The sequence below is a fragment of the Macaca nemestrina genome, chromosome 5 (genome assembly GCF_043159975.1).
Source record: "Macaca nemestrina isolate mMacNem1 chromosome 5, mMacNem.hap1, whole genome shotgun sequence".
NCBI classification, from domain to species: Eukaryota; Metazoa; Chordata; class Mammalia; order Primates; family Cercopithecidae; genus Macaca; species Macaca nemestrina.
Genome location: NC_092129.1, coordinates 72,366,877 through 72,386,127, shown reverse-complemented (window position 1 = coordinate 72,386,127; position 19,251 = coordinate 72,366,877). Strand labels below are relative to the sequence as shown.

Here is a 19,251-nt window from a genome sequence, read left to right as displayed (position 1 = left end):
CTTTGCCCTACCCTCATAAAGGATCTTCTAAGTTGTCCCATTTGGGTCTCTTTTCTACCCCCTCTGCTTTATGGAGGACCTTCCTTATTAGACCTGGTGTTTTGGCTTTTGTGAGAAAGAATTGGAGGAAGGCTAAAGGGTATGAGGAAAATGTGAGATTCACAAAGATTACAGAAAAATTGTGGCCTGGAGAATGGCGGGCATGGGAGCAGCTTTAGGGTGAGTCAGGTGGACAGAAAAGGAAATTCAGGGAGCTTTTAAGCCCTGTTGAGGACCAAGTGTTCCCATTATTGTATGATTTTGAAATTACTCTTGCTTTTCAGGACATTTCCCTTTCAACAGCGGGGTTGAGTTACCCAGGTCAGCATTTCAAAGTGTTACATTTGAGGGTGGTAATGGGAGTTAAAGCCAAGGTTTGAAGCCAAGATTTAAAGCCAAGGTGTCGTACCCAGCTAGATTTCAGATTTAAATTACCAGCCTCAATCTGAGCTGCTTATGTATTTGCACCAAGTCTTCCTAAATTCTGAAGAAAGGGAAAATCTGGGCCCTGTATGAGCAGGGATGGTTTTGGGCCACCACCAGAAAATAAAAGGGGAGTGTGTGAAGACCACACTAAAGTTGGAATTTCAGTTTAGGGGAATGCCTGGTTTGGTCCTGGATGTTCCAGGCAGAAAACCAAATTCGTGCAATGTTATCCCAGTTAACTCAACTGAGAAAATGTTTTAAGCTTCCTTGGAAACGCCAGGAATTTGACTCTTAATTGGACACCAAATTTCTTACAAAGGTGCCAGACCTATTGTCTCAGCTGGTACAAAGCTTCAGCCTGGCTCCACCTAATGCAAACAGCCTTATGGACATGGTCTTGGCTTGGAGATTTCCAGTTGGAACTCCCAGGGCAAGCTGCTTCCAGCCAGAAAATTGAAACATTCATAGAAAATCACTGGTAGAATTTAGAAAGGGCTTTCCCTTCAATAAATCAGGGATAAGAAATTCTAGACCTCTTTCTGTGTTCAAACACTTAGATAAGTTCCATTTTGTTTTAATTTGCAAAAAATGGAATCAAACACATTGATCCCAACTTGCTTTTACAATTAATTTTTCTTATGTGAATAGTTACGCTAAATTTCAAAAGATATAAATTCAACTTCATTTGTTATGCTTCATAATATTTAATAAGTAGAGTACAAATGGTTTCATTTCAATATGGATGCACGTCCAGATTGTTTCTAGTGATTTGACCCTTTTTCTTCTTATTATATTTGTATGCCTTATTATTTTTATGTCCATAGCATAGATTCTACAAAAACATGATTGTTGGGCCAAAACTGTCAAGAACTGTGAAAATTCAGATTTTCTCCCTTCCTGCAAGCTAACAAGGTAGCCTGAGACAATTTCATGAATGTTGGCAGATGACGTGAGATTCAAGGGTGAGAGAAAAACAATGGTTTATTACTCGTAGCAATCGCATTTCCACCAGTTCCTCAAGTTGCAATTCCCATAGTGTGCTGCAGAAAGGGCCAGGCACTCACAGTGGGTTTGGTTACAACACAGGAAACTAAACTTAAGAAACTTGTGACCAGGCACAGTGGCTCATGCCTGTAATCCCAGCACTTTGGGAGGCCAAGGTGGGCGGATCATGAGGTCAAAAGTTTGAGACCAGCCTGATCAACATGGTGAAACCCCGTCTGTGCTAAAAATACAAAGATTAGCCAGGCGTGGTGGCGCATACCTGTAATCCCAGCTACTCAGGAGGCTGAGAGAGGAGAATCGCTTGAACCGGGTGGTGGTAGTTGCAGTGAGCAGAGATTGCGTCATTGCATTCCAGCCTGGGTAACAGCTAGACGCTGTCTAAATAAATAAATAAATAAATAAATAAGAAAGAAAAAAAATAAAGGAAACGTGGGTCTCTCATAATTAGCAGTAAACGCACCTGCTTTTTGCTCCAGATGGAGATACCAGCTCTGTCTTCCAAGGTTCTTCATGATACGAGTATTTTTGAAAATATAGTTCAGAACAAAGGCAATCAATGTGTCTGCTTTCAAGAAGTAAAGAAATATGGGAGACCCATAGAAAATTGCCTCCTAAAAACATGCATGTGTGCTGTTGTGTTTTCTTACTTTTAGTAACTATTGCCAAATGTTTTCTTTAAAAAAAGCTGGAGAAATTTAATGCTATAATACTTGCAGAAGCTAGTTTCCCTACATCTCACTGGCCTTGATCTTATGTGTTCCTTTTATTTTGGTTGAATGGTAAAAATAATATGGAACAGTTGCTTTCATTTCATTTCTCGGACTACATTAGAATTATGTACATCTTCATAATCTTATTAGGTATTTGTAGTTTTTCTTTTGTCACGCCTATTTATGTTTGCTTTTTACTCTAGGATTGTTTTTTGTTTGTCTGTTTTGTTTTATTTTTTAGAGATGGGATCTTGCTGTGTTGCCCAGGCTAGTCTGGAACCCCTGGCCTCAAGGGATCCTCCTGCCTCAACCTCCCAAAGTGATAGAATTACAAGGTGAGCCACTGCCCCTGGCCTTCATTTTTTAATTATACATTTCTAGGAAGAATTTATGCTAGGGATAATAAATGTTTGTTACAAATACTTTTTCTACTTTTTTTTAAGATTTCTTAGCTGACTTTTGCCATACACATTCTAAAATTAGGGGTTGGTAAAATTTTTCTTCCTTAATTTCTTTACTCTTTCAATCAAATCATAAACAAGTACCTCACAAATTTTCTTTTAAAATATTTATCATTTCATTTTGTATCAGTGGTTAGTTTAACTAGGACTTATTTTCTATGTAATGTAAGCTGAGAATGTATCTCTGATTTTGTTGAAGAATTGCTAGTTACATTAACATCATCTACTTAATAAGCCATTCTTTTGCAACTGAATTGTAATACCAACCTTGTCATTCATTTCTCATATATATTTATATCTACTGTTGGTCCCTATATTCTGTTCCATTTATATACTTGTTCATTTCTGTGTGAGCATCATATTGTTTTGATTAGAATATAATCCAAAATAAGGTAAGTTCTCCCACCCAATGGCATACAGGTAAATAATTAACTGACTGTCTTCAAAACTCTGACTTATAAACTTTGCCTATTTCTGTGGTATAATTATTCCATCATGTCTGATTTAAGGGTACCAGTGTGATGTCACTTTTGTTTGCATGTGGAAGAGAGACACACAATTTGTACTTCTACTTTTTTTTTTTTTTTTTTACAACGTGGTGGTTTGTTTTTGTTTTTTTCAAGTTTTCTTTTTGTATTTCAATAGGTTTTTAGGGAACAGGAATTGTCTGATTAAATGAATAAGTTCTTTAGTGATGATTTCTGAGATTTTGGTGTACCCATCACCCAAGCAGTGTATACTGTACTCAATGTGGAGTCTTTTATCCTTCACCCCACCTCACCATTTCCCCTGAGTTCCCAAAGTCCATTGTGTCATTCTTATGCCTTTGTATCCTCCTAACTTAGCTCCTCCGTATGAGTGAGAACATACAATGTTTGGATTTTAAAATCATAATTACCTATTCTTTGACAGTTTGGAGTAACTTATCTATAAAATCGTCCTTGCCATGTGTTGTTTTCGTCTTATTCATATGAATATGTGTTTATGTAAATGCAAAGATTGTTACTAATAATTTAGCTTCTTTAATGATATAAGATGATTCAACTTCCTATTTACTCCAAATTCAGTTTTGGTAGTAATTTTTCTACAAATATGTTCACTTATCCTAAGTTTTCAGATTTCAGCCAACCAAATTATTATGATATTCTACGTTCTCTTTTTAATATGCACTGTAGCTAAATTGTGCCCCCTTAATCATTTCTTAACAAAGTATTTCTGACTGTTTTCTTGTTATCTTGATCAATTTTGTCAAAAGTTTGTCGAAAAGATTTTTCTTTAAAAGATTCTTGTGCCTTTTCGATCCTCTCAATTATGACTTCATCATCATTATTTCTTTTGCATTCTTCTATCCTTAAGAAGTCTTTTCCTAAAATAAGAATTTAAGACTAAAAAGTTTTTGCTGGGTATGATGGCACACATCTGTAGTCCCAGCTGCTCAGGAGGCTGAGGCAAGAGGATCCCTTGAGCCCAGGAGGTCGAGGCTGCAGTGAGCTGTGATCGCACCACTGCACCAATCCAGCCTGGGTGACAGAGTGAGACCCTGTCAAAAAAGGGAAGGGAAGGGAAGGGAAGTAAAGGGGAGGGGAGGGGAGGGGAGGGGAGGGAAGGGGGAGGGAAGGGGGAGGGAGGGGAGGGGAAGGGAAGGGAAGGGAAGGGAAGGGAAGGGAAGGGAAGGGAAGGGAAGGGAAGGGAAGGAAAGGAAAGGGAAGGGAAGGGAACGGAAGGGAAGGGAAGGAAAGGAAAGGGAAGGGAAGGGAACGGAAGGGAAGGGGACAGGAGAGGAGGGGAGGTCAGGGGAAGGGAGGGAAGGGGAGGAGAGGGAAGGGGAGGGAAAGGAAGCTCCACAATTTTTTTGTAAGTACTACTTTAGCTGTGCCCATACGATTTGATATATATTTTTGCTATCATTTAGTTCAAAATAGTTTCTAAATTTCAAAACTATTTTTGAGTTATGATTAGTTTTAATTCTTCAACTTCATAACACATAGCAGTTAAAAGTAATATTGTGTTAATTATTTCAAACTAAATTTCAGTCTTTGTAGATCTCTCCAGAGATTTCTCTGTTTTATGCATTTGTCCATAATGTGAGCAGGACATGCTCCAGCTGTCCTCTTGGGACTTGCCCTCAGGCTCCAGGCTCTAGAGTCCGTCCCACATGATCTTAGCACTGGGAGTCCTCTTGTCTCAGGAGACTGCCTCTTATGAGAGGCCACTCAAAGATTGTTACCTTTTATGGTATGTACTTACCATCTTGATTAAAGCAGCCTGCTTTAGCAAAGTGAGGAGAGAGGTCAGCAACTGGGGAAGACTGACTTCCCACCATTTTGCATAGCATGGAAGTATGAGTTCTAAATGTGTTCACACTGTAGACGAGGGAAGCTTTATTTTATCTTTTGATTTTTATTTTTTCGAGACAGGGTCTTACTCTGTCTCCCAGGCTGGAGTGCAGTGACTCAATTATGGCTTCCTGCAGCCTTGACCACTCCAGGTTCAGGTAATCCTCCCACCTCAACCTCCCAAGTAGCTGAGATTACAGGTATGCACCACCACGTCCAGCTAATTTTTAAAATTTTTATAGAGACAAGTTTTCACCACGTCGCCCAGACTGGTCTATAACTCTTGGTCTCAGGCGATCCTTTCACCTTGGCTTCCCAAAGTGCTGAGATTATAGGCATGAGCCACTGTGCTGGGCCTGAGGGAAGCTTTGAATGAGACAAGGCTGAAATTGTGATACTATAAAATTTATGTAATTATGAAACTATGCCAAAACCATCTTTAAATGACAAAAAAATTATGAAGTTGCATGCCCCAAATTTTGTTCAGAAACTAGAAAACAGCCCACAGATGAGGATTTAAACTCTAGAAAACCCAGGACTCTACATACCTAATAAGTTGTATAATGATAAATTTCTTGTTCTTAAAATTTTATCTAAACCTCAAAGCAGAGGAGTAGGTAGGAATTCTGCATTTTAGGGAGTGATCATGAAGTTGTCACTCCTATCTTTCCAGGGATTGTCCAGCAATGGCAACCAGTTGTCACACCATCCAGCCCATATCAGCAGAAGATTGGAGTATATCTAGAAGAAAGAACCTGTGCTGGAAGTAGGTTTTTGGCCTATGAATGAAGAAAAGAGGAGAGATGCTGCCCCCTGCTCACGGTGAGCACCAAAAGAGGGTTCTCCAAGAGATCTGCTTCAAGAGATGGCAGTTTTCGGTAAGAAGGAGAAGTTGGCCCCTCCCTCCCTGGCTTGATGTTTGCAGAACTGCTGGGAAGCGGAGCTGCTGGGAAGCGGAGCTGCTGGGAAGTATATTTCCACACCAGTGCACCGAAGTCAACTGGTAAAAGAGTTCCTGGGAGAGCTCAACTTGGATGCCCTGGATTTGGTAACCAAGGAAGAAAGAGAAACTTGGAAGCATCGAAATGATGAGAAAGTGGAAGTGAAAAGCAAGGAAGAATAGAAGAATAAACCAACTTTCTCCCACCCTTCTCTGCTGCAGGCCCACTAATGATAGTGGGGGCTTGAGCTAGAGAGAAGGAGAAGGTTTCCATCAGATGTGGGCTTGAACCTGATTGGAAACCTTAATACCTCTAAGTGGATGGATTGGCCTCAAATACTATTAAAGAAATGGTGAAGGGAGAAACAGGCAGAAAATGTTTGAGGGCAAAAAGACAAACACATCTGCTACTCGTATCTCTTTGAGTTTAGTCCATTCAGTAAAACGCAAAGCAAATATAAATTTAGATAGAGAATAGACAGGTATACAACTAACATATTAAACTGTGAAGTATCATGTACATATGCATTCCTTTTTTAGTAAATGTTAACTTATCTCTGTTTTTTCTATCTTTTCTGTCAATATGAATTTTATTCATTTATTTCCTAATGTTGAACTATCTTATTAGTTCTATAATGGATGTATTTATGATGAAATCGTCTTTTAATATGTTGATGCACTGTTTGCTAAATTTAGAATTTTTTAACCTTAATATTTATAATTAAATGGAACTATAGTTTTGTCTGTGTTTTCTTTTGTTTGTATTACCTTATCTTTATGCTTTGGTATCAATCTTATCTAATTTCATAAAAAGATTTTTAAATGTTCATTATTTTTTTCATTTCCAGAATAATTTTTTTTTGAGATAGAGTTTCGCTCTTGTTGTCCAAACTGGAGTGCAATGGTGCGATCTCAGCTCACTGCAACCTCCGCCTCCCAGGTTCCAACGATTGTCCTGCCTCAGCCTCCCGAGTAGCTGGGATTACAGGTGCCCACCACCACACCCGGCTAATTTTTTGTATTTTTAGTAGAAACAGGGTTTCACCATGTTAGCCAGGCTGGTCTCAAACTCCTGACTTCAGGTGATCCGCCTGGCTCAGCCTCCCAAAGTGCTGGGATTACAGGAAAGAGCCACTGTGCCCAGCCTCAGAATAATTTTTAAAACACTGCCATAATTGGCTATTGTTCCTTTGTAGAAATAATTTTTCTAAAATATCAGTTTCTGTATACTTTCTATATCTTTGGGCAATTTGGTCATTTGTATTGCAAAAATGCAAAGCTAAATTGACAAATTCACTATCATAGTGTAGTTTTTAACATGGGTCTTAGTAATTGATAAGTCAGTCAAGTTTTAAAAATAAAAAATATTTGAACAACATAATTACCACCGTTTCAAATTTTACAACTTAAGGCCTACAAATGCCTAGATTACGACAGTATTTGTTTGCTAAAGGACCTTTGTCCGCTTTCCTGATCCTTCTGTCTGTATCTCTCCACACTCACAGAAGGCAGTCAATGATGGTGTGTGCATCTTGAGTAAAAGTAGGGAACATCAGATAACTGATTCCACTAGTGGATGATCTATGAACGTGTGAGAATATCTCATGTAAGAGCGAATTGACAGGGCACCAACTCCTAAATGCAATTCTACAAATGCAATTAAGACTGTTGCCCTGGTTCTCGCAATGCACAGTAATACAGCATATAGGCGCTGAGGGTGAAGAGCTGCAAATGGACTTGGAATGAGGAAACAGAAAACCTCATTGCAGGCACATCCTCTTCGTGAGGGCAGTGCCTTGCCTCTGACTGTCAACTTAATGACCACTTCCTCTGGTGGTGAGCCCTGGCGACCCACCCCATCTTAGGGTCACATCTTCCCTCCAAGCAGTGCTGTTCAGTGAGATTCCTTTCAAGATAACTTCCTGCTATCTCCCTTTCACAGGAGTCACATCTGGTCCCCAGACATCCATATCACTGCACTGTTATCTACAGAAGAGTCAATGTCTCTCCACGCAGGCGTCTTTACTCCATTATCAAGCAGAGGTAGTCCCAGCCTCTTGTTTTTATTTTTCTCATAGTGAGAGTCAGTCTCAAACCCTTAAGCTGTCTCATAAACAGAGAGAATAAACATCTACTCTATAAAGAGAGACTATTTTAGAAGTTAACATTCTTGGAACTATAGAAGAAAATAAGTGAAAATAGGAAAATCTGAAAAATAGAATAATAAGGGGAAGACTAACTTTAGAACATACTCAAATATAAAGCTACAAAATTCCTAATCTTATTTGAAATCAACGGTGTCGGGAGAAGGTCTGGGGCTATTGCTACAAACGTCACAGAGTGTGAGTGGGAACCACAGGAAGAGAACACAGATGTTTCCCATCTCTCCCAATCCCCTGGAGACACACACTTGGGCTGGGCAAGTCACACTTTTATCGTGGAATGTGCTCTGGCAGTAAGACCTTACCAGCCTGCTGCTCTCATTCTTGTAGGTTAATGTAGATGCTGCCTGGCCAAAGAAGCTGCACAATTGTGCTAGAAGCACCCGAAGACCTTGTGGAAAGTTGAAACCAAGTGAACCCTTCTTATCAGGAGGAAGAGAAGCCACAGGTCTCCGCTACTGTGCCGTCAGGCCATGCAGAGAGAGCTATCGGGGATAGCAGGGGACAAATGTCTCTCCACAAATTGGAAGAAAAAGTTCATAAAAAGAACCAAACACATACAGGGACTCAGTACATGATAAAGGTAGAATCCCAAATGATGGAGGAAAGATAGATTACTCAAGCAGTTTCGAGACAGTGAGATAAATACTTGGAAATATACACGTCAGTGGGGTCCAAACTATGCCTAAACATAAGTAAATTCCAAATGCGCTGAACATTTAAATTGTTTTAAATTATAAAACCACGGCAACTTAATTCAACATATACATAAACACAGATACATATATACTTGTCGGTGTTTTATTTTTAAAATACAAACAGAAACACTGTGCACACTCCTCTGCATCCTGCTTGTTTCTACCTAATAATACATGGACACACACAGACATCTCTTGGAATATTAAATAAGTGACTGATAACAGTGGCGGCTTCTGCGGATGGGTGCTGGTGGTCTTTGAAAGAGACTCCAGGTACTTTATGCCTTTTACAATTTTGTCCCATTTACTTATATTGCACCTTACAAAATAATAAGCAAGTTCTTAAGGAAGCAAAAAGAATTCAAGATAAGTGAGTTTTGAGGATCTTTATGTTATGGGCTGCACTGCATCTCCCTAAAATGTATACCTTGAAGTCTTAATCCCCAGGACCTCAGAGTGTGACTATATTCGGAGACAAGGTCTTTATAAAGGTGATTAAGTTAAAACGAGGTCCTCAGGATGAATCCTAATCCATTGTGACTGGGTGTCATTACAACAGGAGGAGATTAGAACACAGACGCGAACAGAGAGAAGACCATGTTGGAAACAAAGGGAGAAGACAGCTATCTACAAGCTAAGGCAAGAGTCTTCAGAAACCAACCCAGTCAACACTTTTATCTGGAACTTTCAGCTGCCAGAATTGTGAGAAAACAAATTTCTGTTTTTTGAGTCACTCACTCTGTGGTATTTGGTTACGGCAGCCCTAGAAAACTAGTATTACACACACACATACACACACACACACACACACAGATATTTACATAAACGTACATATATGCGGTAATGAAAAATCGAAAGCTGAGTTTAATTGGACTTTGTGGCTTTTCTCTGCTGTACTAATTGGAAATGAACCTTTTCTTCAGGATTTCTATTAATTCACTTGGATATTAGCATTCTTTACTTTTTAAATAAACTCAGGATATTGTCTTTTTTTTTTTTCTGACACAAATGCTGAGTTTTAAAGAGAAATCACCCTCATTACCAGGACAAAACAGTTCAAGGAATCATATGGCAGCCTCTGTAGGGCTTTCATAAAATTAATTGGTAATCTCATTATATTCTTTATGGAAAAGACTTTCATTAGTTATTTTTAGAACTCTTAAATGGAGTGGCAATTAACACTCATTTTCACTTCTTTTAATAATCAACACGTGGGAACCAACAGCTAATTGCCAAAGCTCAAGCATCCTGATATATGGCACCTCAAATCTTAGGATTTCCATAGTCAGACATAGGGATTCCATCACAGAGTGGATGGGGACGAGGGGACACCGGAGTGACTTATCAGATATTAAAAAGGGGGTAGGAGCTCTGTTTGGTTTGGAAAACCAGGCACGCCGGTTGTTCTTATTTTTCACTCTCCAGCATCATATTCACAATTTAAAATAACCAACACGCAGTGTCCATTTTATAATACACAGTGAAAATGAACCAAGCAGGAATATACCATGGTAAGCCATTGAACTCAGATTAGGAAATTTAGATTTTTTTTATTGCTTAACAGCAAGATGATTTGAAAGGAAAAACATGAAGGGGCCACATTTTCTCCTCTGTTGTCCCCCTCTCCCCATTCACCTCCCTGCAAAGTACACCCCGTTTCCAGGCTCTGCGAGTTTCCAGAAGCAACTGCGCTCCTTGCTATACACCAGATTCTTTCTTTTATTTTCCTCACTCTCAACTTCCAAAATATTTAACATTTTTCCGAGTCATGCTGGACTCGATTATTGAATGGATATCAGTTGTAAAAGAAGAAATGATGCTTCTGCTGCAGCTTGGAGCTCTATTCATTCATACGGCAGCAAGAGCAGAAAGGATTTTTTTTTAGTGTGTAAACCTTTGTGATGCTAAAGTTGATAATGAATTTCAATAATGAGGAAGACAAAATCCCTGCCCCCTAGAAGTTTGCAGTCTATGATATATCAGTTTGTTTTACTTATAAAGAATATATTCATATGTTATTGCCCTTCTTGTATTATACTGTTATTCTTCATAATACCAGAAGGGCAATAACATTTCAATATCAAAGGCAGTTTTTAGTAACTTTGAAGGAGAACGATTCCTAATCAGATGAATATCTACATAGGGACTGGGGGCTGAGGGCAAGTACAGGTTAAATTGGCACACTTCTTGTCTGGATTTCCAGCAGATCTGGGCAGATTTTGCAACAGAATGAGATTTCAGTAGCTCTTGAAATGATGAGATAGAGACGTGTTTTTCCTAGGGCATGTAATTTTCCAAATATTCTAGCACTTACTTCCATCCTACCCTCTTACGCAAGAGCATGACTTAAGATTATGTGTTTAGCCTATATCTGTCCTTTTCCTAAGGGTTGCGATTTAGGTAACCCACAGTCAAGGACAAACTTGAGATACTGAAAAGCCAACTTTAATCTTCAGGATGTATGAATTGTATATGAGTAGGCAGGTATTAACTGAAATAAAATGATAACATTGTGTCTATAATATTGTTACAACATTTTCCCCAACACGTATCACCTAAATTACTACCAAGTCAAGTATGTGCACAGAATTATCCTAGTGTTCTTTCCAAATGCATTTTGAGTTTGTTCAGGATTTAACATTTTTTTTCTAAGTGCAAAACTATCTTTTGATGTAGCTTACCCTCACTGGGTGAAAAGCAGCAACATAGCCAGAAATATTGTGGAATAAGAATGAGGAAAATAATGCCAGTGCAAGCCATCTACAGCCTCACAGTCCAATACAGTAACCACTAGCTACACATGGCTATTTAAATTTAATGTGCTAAAATTAAATGAAATTCAGAATTCCGTTTCTCAGTCACATCAGCCACATTTCAAGTGCTTAATCGCAACTGGCAGCTTGTAGCTACCATATAGGGCAACACAGAATGTGAGCATTTCTCTTATTATAGATTCTATTGGATGCTATTGATCTAGAGACATTTTTAAGTTGATGCTGAAAGTATTACTTGATGATTATTTCTGCCAGAGCATCCTGCGTTTTCACTAAGTAAAAGATAAAGTAATTCTGAATTTTTGTTTGGTATTATCTATGCACAAAAACATACTTAAATAACTTGCAATTATTAATTTCCATAACTACCCTCTATTTTGTAACAATTATTTAAATAGAAAAAATAATTTTTGGCAGAAAAATAGAATGGAAAAGAGAGGCTCAAACTTCCCACTGGTGTTGGAGCAGCGGAGGAGGAGGAAAGCTGTTGGTCTCTTCTGTGCAATCAAAGAGGAAAATGAAAAAGGAGAATGGAAGAGAAGATTCTCTTGATAGAACTCTACATGAAAAAGCCCAAGATAAAACTACATTCCCGTAGAGCTAGCGCTAGCAAACTTTGAGGCTTTCTTCTCATTCATGGAGGCACTTTGAGGTTCCTCAGCAATCCATTCATTTTGACTTCCTTTAATAAAATACTTAACAGAAGGGAAAGAGGGTGAAGAAGCAAAATATCCATTTGATACAGACAGTTCCAGCTGATGAAAATGAGTTAACATTATCACCTCATGTTTTTTCATCTGTAGAAAGGTTAAAAGCACTGCTTTTAAGCAATCACTTTCAATAACTTTGTCACCATCCTTAGGGTACTTGTAGGAAGAAAGAGAGGAGCAATAACCTCCTTTTTAAAAGCACCAGCTTTACGAATTATCTTAAATAATTTGTTTTTATGTCATTTTGTATCACCATAATTTTTCTTTCCATTCTAACTTTGGTACTCTGGCTTTTCTTCACCTAGCAATTAAAGTCCTTCAGTGGAGCCAAATTATAAGTAAAGCAGCTGTTCAGAGCTGAGATAGAGACAGGAAATTGTGGTTTCCTTAGCAATGAGAATTATTCGAATGCTTTCAGAAGCCAGTTTCTTGGCTTCTCCTTTCTCTTCTGTCTGTTCGCCTTGCCATTCCTCACAACCTCATTCACAAATTTATTTTTCTCTTGCTCTTGTACACATTTTTGCTATTTACCTTAGGATATATTTTAAATTTATTTATGTATGGTAACCATCATAATTTGACAATTGTCCTATGTATATATGCAGTGAAACATTACCTTGTACCCCATAAATATGTACAATTATTATGTGTCAGCGACAAGGAAAAAATTAAATTTAAAAAGTGTCCAAAATAAGTAAATAAATTAATTTTTAAATCCCTTTTCTTCAAATACCACCGTATTTAAAATCATACATATCATATTTACCATCAATTGACAGTGTTGCTTACCAAGTATACTGACTGAACAGTGGTCTCCAAAATGTTAAGTCCTAATCCCTGAAACCTGGAAATGATGTCACCTTATTTAGAAATTTGGACTATGCAGATGCAGTTAACATAAAGATGTTGAGATGCTGTGTTAGATTACCTGGGAGATCCCTAAATGCTATTACACACATTCTTATAGGAAAGAAAGGGGGATCTCTGTCACACACACACACAAGCATTGTGAAAATGGAAACACAGATTCCAGTGACGTGGCCAGAAGCCAAGGAATGCCAGCAGCCCCCAGAAACTGGAAGAGACAAGGAAGGATCCTCCTCTAAAGCCTCTGGAAGGGGCATGGCCCTGCCAACACCTTCACTTCAGACTTCTGGCCTCCAAAACTGTGAGAGAATAAATTTTTGTTATTTTAACCCACCAAGCCTGTGATAACTTGTTATAATAGCCACAGAAAACTAATACAACAAAAATAATTAAAAAGTGTTAATATCCTTTCACAAACAGGCATAAAATATAAGTGTTATCACATGCCAGAAGTCTAGTGAAAATGAGCACACCATAACTATTAATAATTGGAATCTCTGTTGGGTTGGGAGTCGCAGATATTGTCAGAAAAGTATATTGCTAATTCTTAAGACTGGAAGTCAACCCACACCTCTGCTCTAAAAAAGCAATTATAACCCTAACAATATTCTGTGCTGTAACCAATAATGGTTACTAGCTGTTAAGATATTCCTGTTAATATTAACTGCTGAAATTAGTGACTACTTCCAAAGCAGACATGAAAGAATATTGGCTGTCTTCATTTTCTCTGTAAAATCCTTTCTGTGTCTAAGATGGAGTGAAATCACTTTATCCTTTGTCTCTGGTTAGCAGACAAGCAGTCCTATGTAGGGCAAGCAACTAGGAAAGACAGCCCCTGTGCTGCACTTGATGGAGGAAAGGGCCATGCTGTCCCCTGCCAGCTGGATTGGCTGTGACAGAAGGAACAGCTGTGCAGGAGAGGCTCTCCAGCTGTCAACTGAGAACATGCAATGACTATGTGCAAGTGTCTCTTCAGGCTTGCGAGTCAAGTCAAGTGTTGCCTAAGCATGTGGGATGGAATTTGGGATAAATGAGCCTTTCTAAAGGAAAGGGGAAAAAAAGGATTTTCTGGAAAGGTACTCTGTTACAATTTGGATATAGATCATGTACAAATGAGACCGTGGCAGAGTCTGCGTGAGGGAAATGCAAAACAGAACTTCCTCTCCTAGTGCAGTCTTGCAGGTTGTCCTACTCAAGTGAGTGTCTTAAAGACATCCCCTAAGCGCTGAGTGGGGTGTCCAGTGTAATTCCCACCCCGCTAGCTTAAGGACTGGGATAAAGTTACAGACTTTATATATGCTGTACAAAAGTGTGGCTTGACTGTATCACTTGTGAAAGGGGACATGAATATCAAGGGCGGTGTGGGGACAATAAAAATAGAAAAAGCTAAGATGCTTTTCAAGTCCCCCGAATGGGGTCTTAACATAATTCTGTGGGGGGAGGGCTCCAGCTCTTCTCTCTACAGACACTCAGCAGGAGAAAATGAAACATCTATAGGGTACATGACAAGCACTGTGCTAGGCACTTTATGTCTGTTATTTCATGTAATCCCTAACAAAAACCCTATGGAATATCATGCTCCTACAAGCCATGAGATTTTCCTGTTTTTATAAACAGAGACAGAGACTAAATAACTTTGCTCGAATCACACAGACAGTAAGTGGGGAAATAAAATTTTGTACCCAATTCTGCATGACCTGAAATTCCATCATTATATCCAACCAGGACTTCTAGGAGAACTGGGTGAACCCCAAAAACTCATCAGATTAATGAGTCTCCCATTGCTTTATAATCAGTCAGAGAGGAGAAATCAACAGTGACCATGGTCTTCAAAACAGATGAGATGAAGAACAGCTTCTATGAGACTATAAAAGCAGCTTGAATCCTTTAGAAATAGACAGATGTATAAGCCTACTGTTAGGACAAAGTAAGCTGAAAATTCCTCAACTCCCGTTTTCTTCACCCAGCTCCCAGTCCCACATATACATATGGGGACTATCCTTCTATTAAGATAGAAATAGAAAACTTTCCTTCGTGGCAGTCGTGTCTTTGTTAATTAAGATGATAAGCCTTTATAATAAAAATCAAGCCAAGAAAGAATGTGTATTTACATAGCAGGGTCAACTACACCATTTTTGCAAGGAAGTTATATTCGCAGAAAGAATGTGCATCCCTCACATAAACCAGCAGTCTTCAGCAGAAACAAAATTAATTCCTGTATTGACAAAGTATGTTTACCTTTTTGTGTTTTAGGAAAGATCGCTGCCATGGAATAACTGAAAGTGAAAAACCAGATGCATTTTTACTCTTCACCCCTGTCCAAACTACCCCAGCTCTTGGAATCAGCAAAAGGCTAATCCAAGGAAGATCCCATGATATCTCATACAATGTGGTCAAGAAAGGAGGGGCTGCCATACTGGTTTCATTTGAATGAAGGCAATTTATGTGAAGAATAACAGGAGATGGAAGGTTGTAAAGAAAATAGAACTATAAGAAGAAATTAATGATGAGAGAAAGAGACAATTGCAGGGGCAAATCTTTGTGTTCTCTAGAAGGATGACTATGCTCTTGAAGAGATGGGCAATCACTCATCATGACAATATGGACATCAGGTAGCAGCTAGTTTGGCAGATTTGATGGAGAAAGAATGTGGAAAGCCTCTTCTGGTTGTCTCTATTTTCTCAGTAAGCTATTAGCTGAGAATAAGGAAGTGGGTATTGAAGAGTTGAGGAAAGAGGAGGACGTGTTGCATAGTTTCTGAGAAAGTTGACTATATAACAATTATCCATATGTCCCTAAAAACATAGCTAAAATAGATAAAACTTTAATGGGAGTTTGACATCTCCAAAATCATTATCAGGATATATTGGCACATGGCTCTCAGAAACTCCTGGACCAAGCAGACAAAAATAGAGAAGGTAAGGAAGTTTTGAGGAGTGTGATTAATAAGTTTGAGCTAATAGAGATCTAGTCTCCTATATAACCTCTCTTTCCAAAAAAAGAAATAGTAATAATGTGCTTTAAGTCAACTACATGTCTCAATGAGGCCCAAAGTTATTATCATACATATTGTTCTCTAACCCATTCTAAAAAACTTACAAGTCAATAAGCTCTTCCTATCAAAAAAACATAAGTTAAGAAACTAAAAAAAGAATTCACTCACAAATAACCTGTGGGTTAAGGAGAAAATGACAATGTACTGTACAAAATATTTAGAACTGCATGATTATGAAAGTGGTATTTATCAAAAAATAGAAAGAAAAAAATACAGAAAAAAAGCAAGAAACGCACAAAGCCATGTAAAGAAATTAAATCTTAATTGTACCATCCAAAACTAATCAATTAACATGTGTTGTGTAATCTTTCAGGCTATCTACACTACTGCAAGGCAAGTTCCTTCATTCTTAGGAATGTGTTTGCCAGGCTGAATATTCAGGTCTAGTGGGTAAAGTGCTTTACACAGAGCATCCTCCAAAACACAGGTAAGTTTTTTCCTAAGGAGAATTTCATGAAGCAAAAGATTTTTTATTTCATTACTTAATGAAATATAATAGTTTTAATTAAAATTTCTATGTAAGGTCATGCTTACAATGAATGTTCTTTCTATTTACAATGTTTTTTATTCTTCTGAAGTTCAGTATGGCTTAAGATGTGAGATGTGTTTCTAACTTGATTGATTAGCATGCCAATTTATTTTCAAAAACATTCCCCAGTTATCACGTATTAAAGAATCACTCTTTTCCTCTAAGGACCCAAAGGTTTGTGTTTTCTAATCTATTTATCTGTGTTTAAATTAACCCTTGCTGCATAAGAAAACACCACAAAGCCCAGTGACCCAAACACTGAGAATTCAGTCTTATACTTAGGAGCCTGAAAGTCAGAGTGCTTTCTGCTCACTGCTGAGCTCAATCACATACCTACAGCTAGCTTCAAAGTGGGTGGAAAACTCTAGGATCTTGGGTGAGTTCTTTCATGTACCGGGGGTCAGATGACCCTAGAATTGCCTAGGATGGCTTTGGTTGGAACCAAAGAGAAGAAAGAGAGCAAGGATACAAAAGGATAAGTCCTAATGTGTAAGAATCCCTCAAGTCTACGTTATATCATACTGACTCACTTCTTCTTGGCCCAAGCAAGACACATGACTGAGCCAAGTCAGGATGGAAGGTGACTGCTAAGTTATAGTGCAAAATACAATGGAATAGAGGGAGGCCATCAACATAAGTCATTAGTAAAATTAGTCTACCATGATCTGTGTTCAGGGATGAAAGTTCTATAAAGGAGTTTAATGTAAGGTAGAAATAGTCAACCTAGCAGAAAATTTTTTTTAAATCTTATTCCTCAGAAATTCATGAAGTAGATTTCATTGTGAATGCTGTATCTTTTTTATTCTACTTTTCAACTATTTAATGATGACTCTTTTCATTTATGTATTTCTTTTTCAATCAAACAAATATTATTTGATTTGGCCATTTTATACTTTTCATCTATGTAATGATGTGGTCTGAAAATAACAGTACCCATTCTCATGTTTTCTACTACTTATGGTTTTGTGTCTAATTCAGTGTGCTATAACTTATAAAATAATATCTTACTGCACTCCACCCTGGGCGACATAGCGAGACTCTGTCTCAAAAAAAAAAATAATAATAATATCTTGTTCCAAAATAGATTGTAGATGTTTCTAATTTTTTAAAATGTAATATAAAGTTAGCTATTAAAGATATTTCTTATAAAATGAAAATATTTTCATTCTATTTTATAATCTAGAATGAAGTTGCATTTTATATAACTTGATATTGATCAAGATGATCAAAAAGTCTCCTTTGGATATGAATATGAAAAACTATGTTAATAAGATTCTTATTGATGAATTCCTGAAAAAATTCATTAGCACTATTTAATTATTTTGTGGTATTTGGCTTTATTTACTCATATTTAATATTTTTAATATTTTTGCCTATATTTATAAGCAAAATATCTCCGTAATATGGTGTATGTGTGGAGAAAACTACAGCAGTTTTGCTGTCGAGTTGGATTGGGAAGACATCTATGTCCCCAAGGATCTTAAATAATATATAAATTATCTGTTTCTGTAAAATTTGATGGATATCACCTGTCACATCTCTTCAGCTTGCTTTTCATTATCAGAAGCCCAATCTAAACTAGATAAAGCACAAACATATAATACATACATTTGTGTTGGCTTACAGAATTGACAAGTCCAAAGTGACATAATTGACTTTGAACCCTTCTGGCTTCAAGTGCTCAGATGTAGTCTTGCAGCCTCTATACCATTCTTCACTAACTCAGCTCTGCATTCTTTTGCGATTACCTTATTCTTAGGCAGACGCACTTCATATAGTAGAAAAAAACATGGTCAAGAGAAGCTCCAGGCTTCTGATACCTACAGAGAAAAAAAAAAAAAAAAAATGACCCTTTCCCACTCCACATCTATACATGTAGTAATAACCTTGGCTGAACTTGTTTGAATGACAACAATCACCTGGGCCATCCTGGAAAAGGAGGTGAAGAAATAGGATTGAATGCACCCAAGTCACAAACCCACCTGTGGATAGGACATTTAGTGCATGTGAAACCTTGTTAATAAGTCATCTTCTACACTGTCCTTGGTGAAAATTTTACTTTCCACCCTATCAATGATTATATCTGTATTGTAAATATTCCTTGTTTTATCCTAGGCCATTGGATTTTTTTAGAAGAAAAAAATGAACCTGTGTAATTAGGGAAGAACAAATTACTATAGTAAAAGTAATATGAAAAACTAAGAAGTTAGAATACATAAACAGAGAGAGGATAATCAAACACATTTTAATCTAACAATTGTTACCATCCTCGTTAGCTAATTCTATTAAATCCCATACCTATAAAGCATTATGAATATTTTATATTAGACTATTATATTTTGTATTATCCTCAAGAATAATCAGAATACTAGAAAATTTATTTCACTTCATAATTGTTTACATCATGAAAATTCATATCAATATGTATTCAACAAAATAAAGTTACAGACTTAGAATATAACTTTCCGATTTCCTAACCTGCAATAATCATTTAAGCCCAACAATAGAAAAAAGAAATCTTTCAATGCTGCTATTTTCT

The 19,251-nt window shown here is 37.6% G+C and overlaps 1 long non-coding RNA gene across 5 annotated transcripts in view; it reads right to left on the bottom strand.

Annotated features, from left to right (window-relative positions):
• LOC105489048 (uncharacterized) overlaps positions 1 to 19,251 on the bottom strand; it is a 159,844-nt gene that overhangs the window by 75,174 nt on the left and 65,419 nt on the right. For 4 of the 5 annotated variants that reach the window (XR_011623470.1, XR_011623472.1, XR_011623469.1 and 1 more), the window contains one exon: positions 18,461 to 18,532. The exons of the other annotated variant lie outside the window; for it this stretch is intronic. This is a non-coding gene — a long non-coding RNA (uncharacterized lncRNA). The remainder of the gene's footprint in view (positions 1 to 18,460; positions 18,533 to 19,251) is intronic. 5 annotated transcript variants of the gene reach the window in all.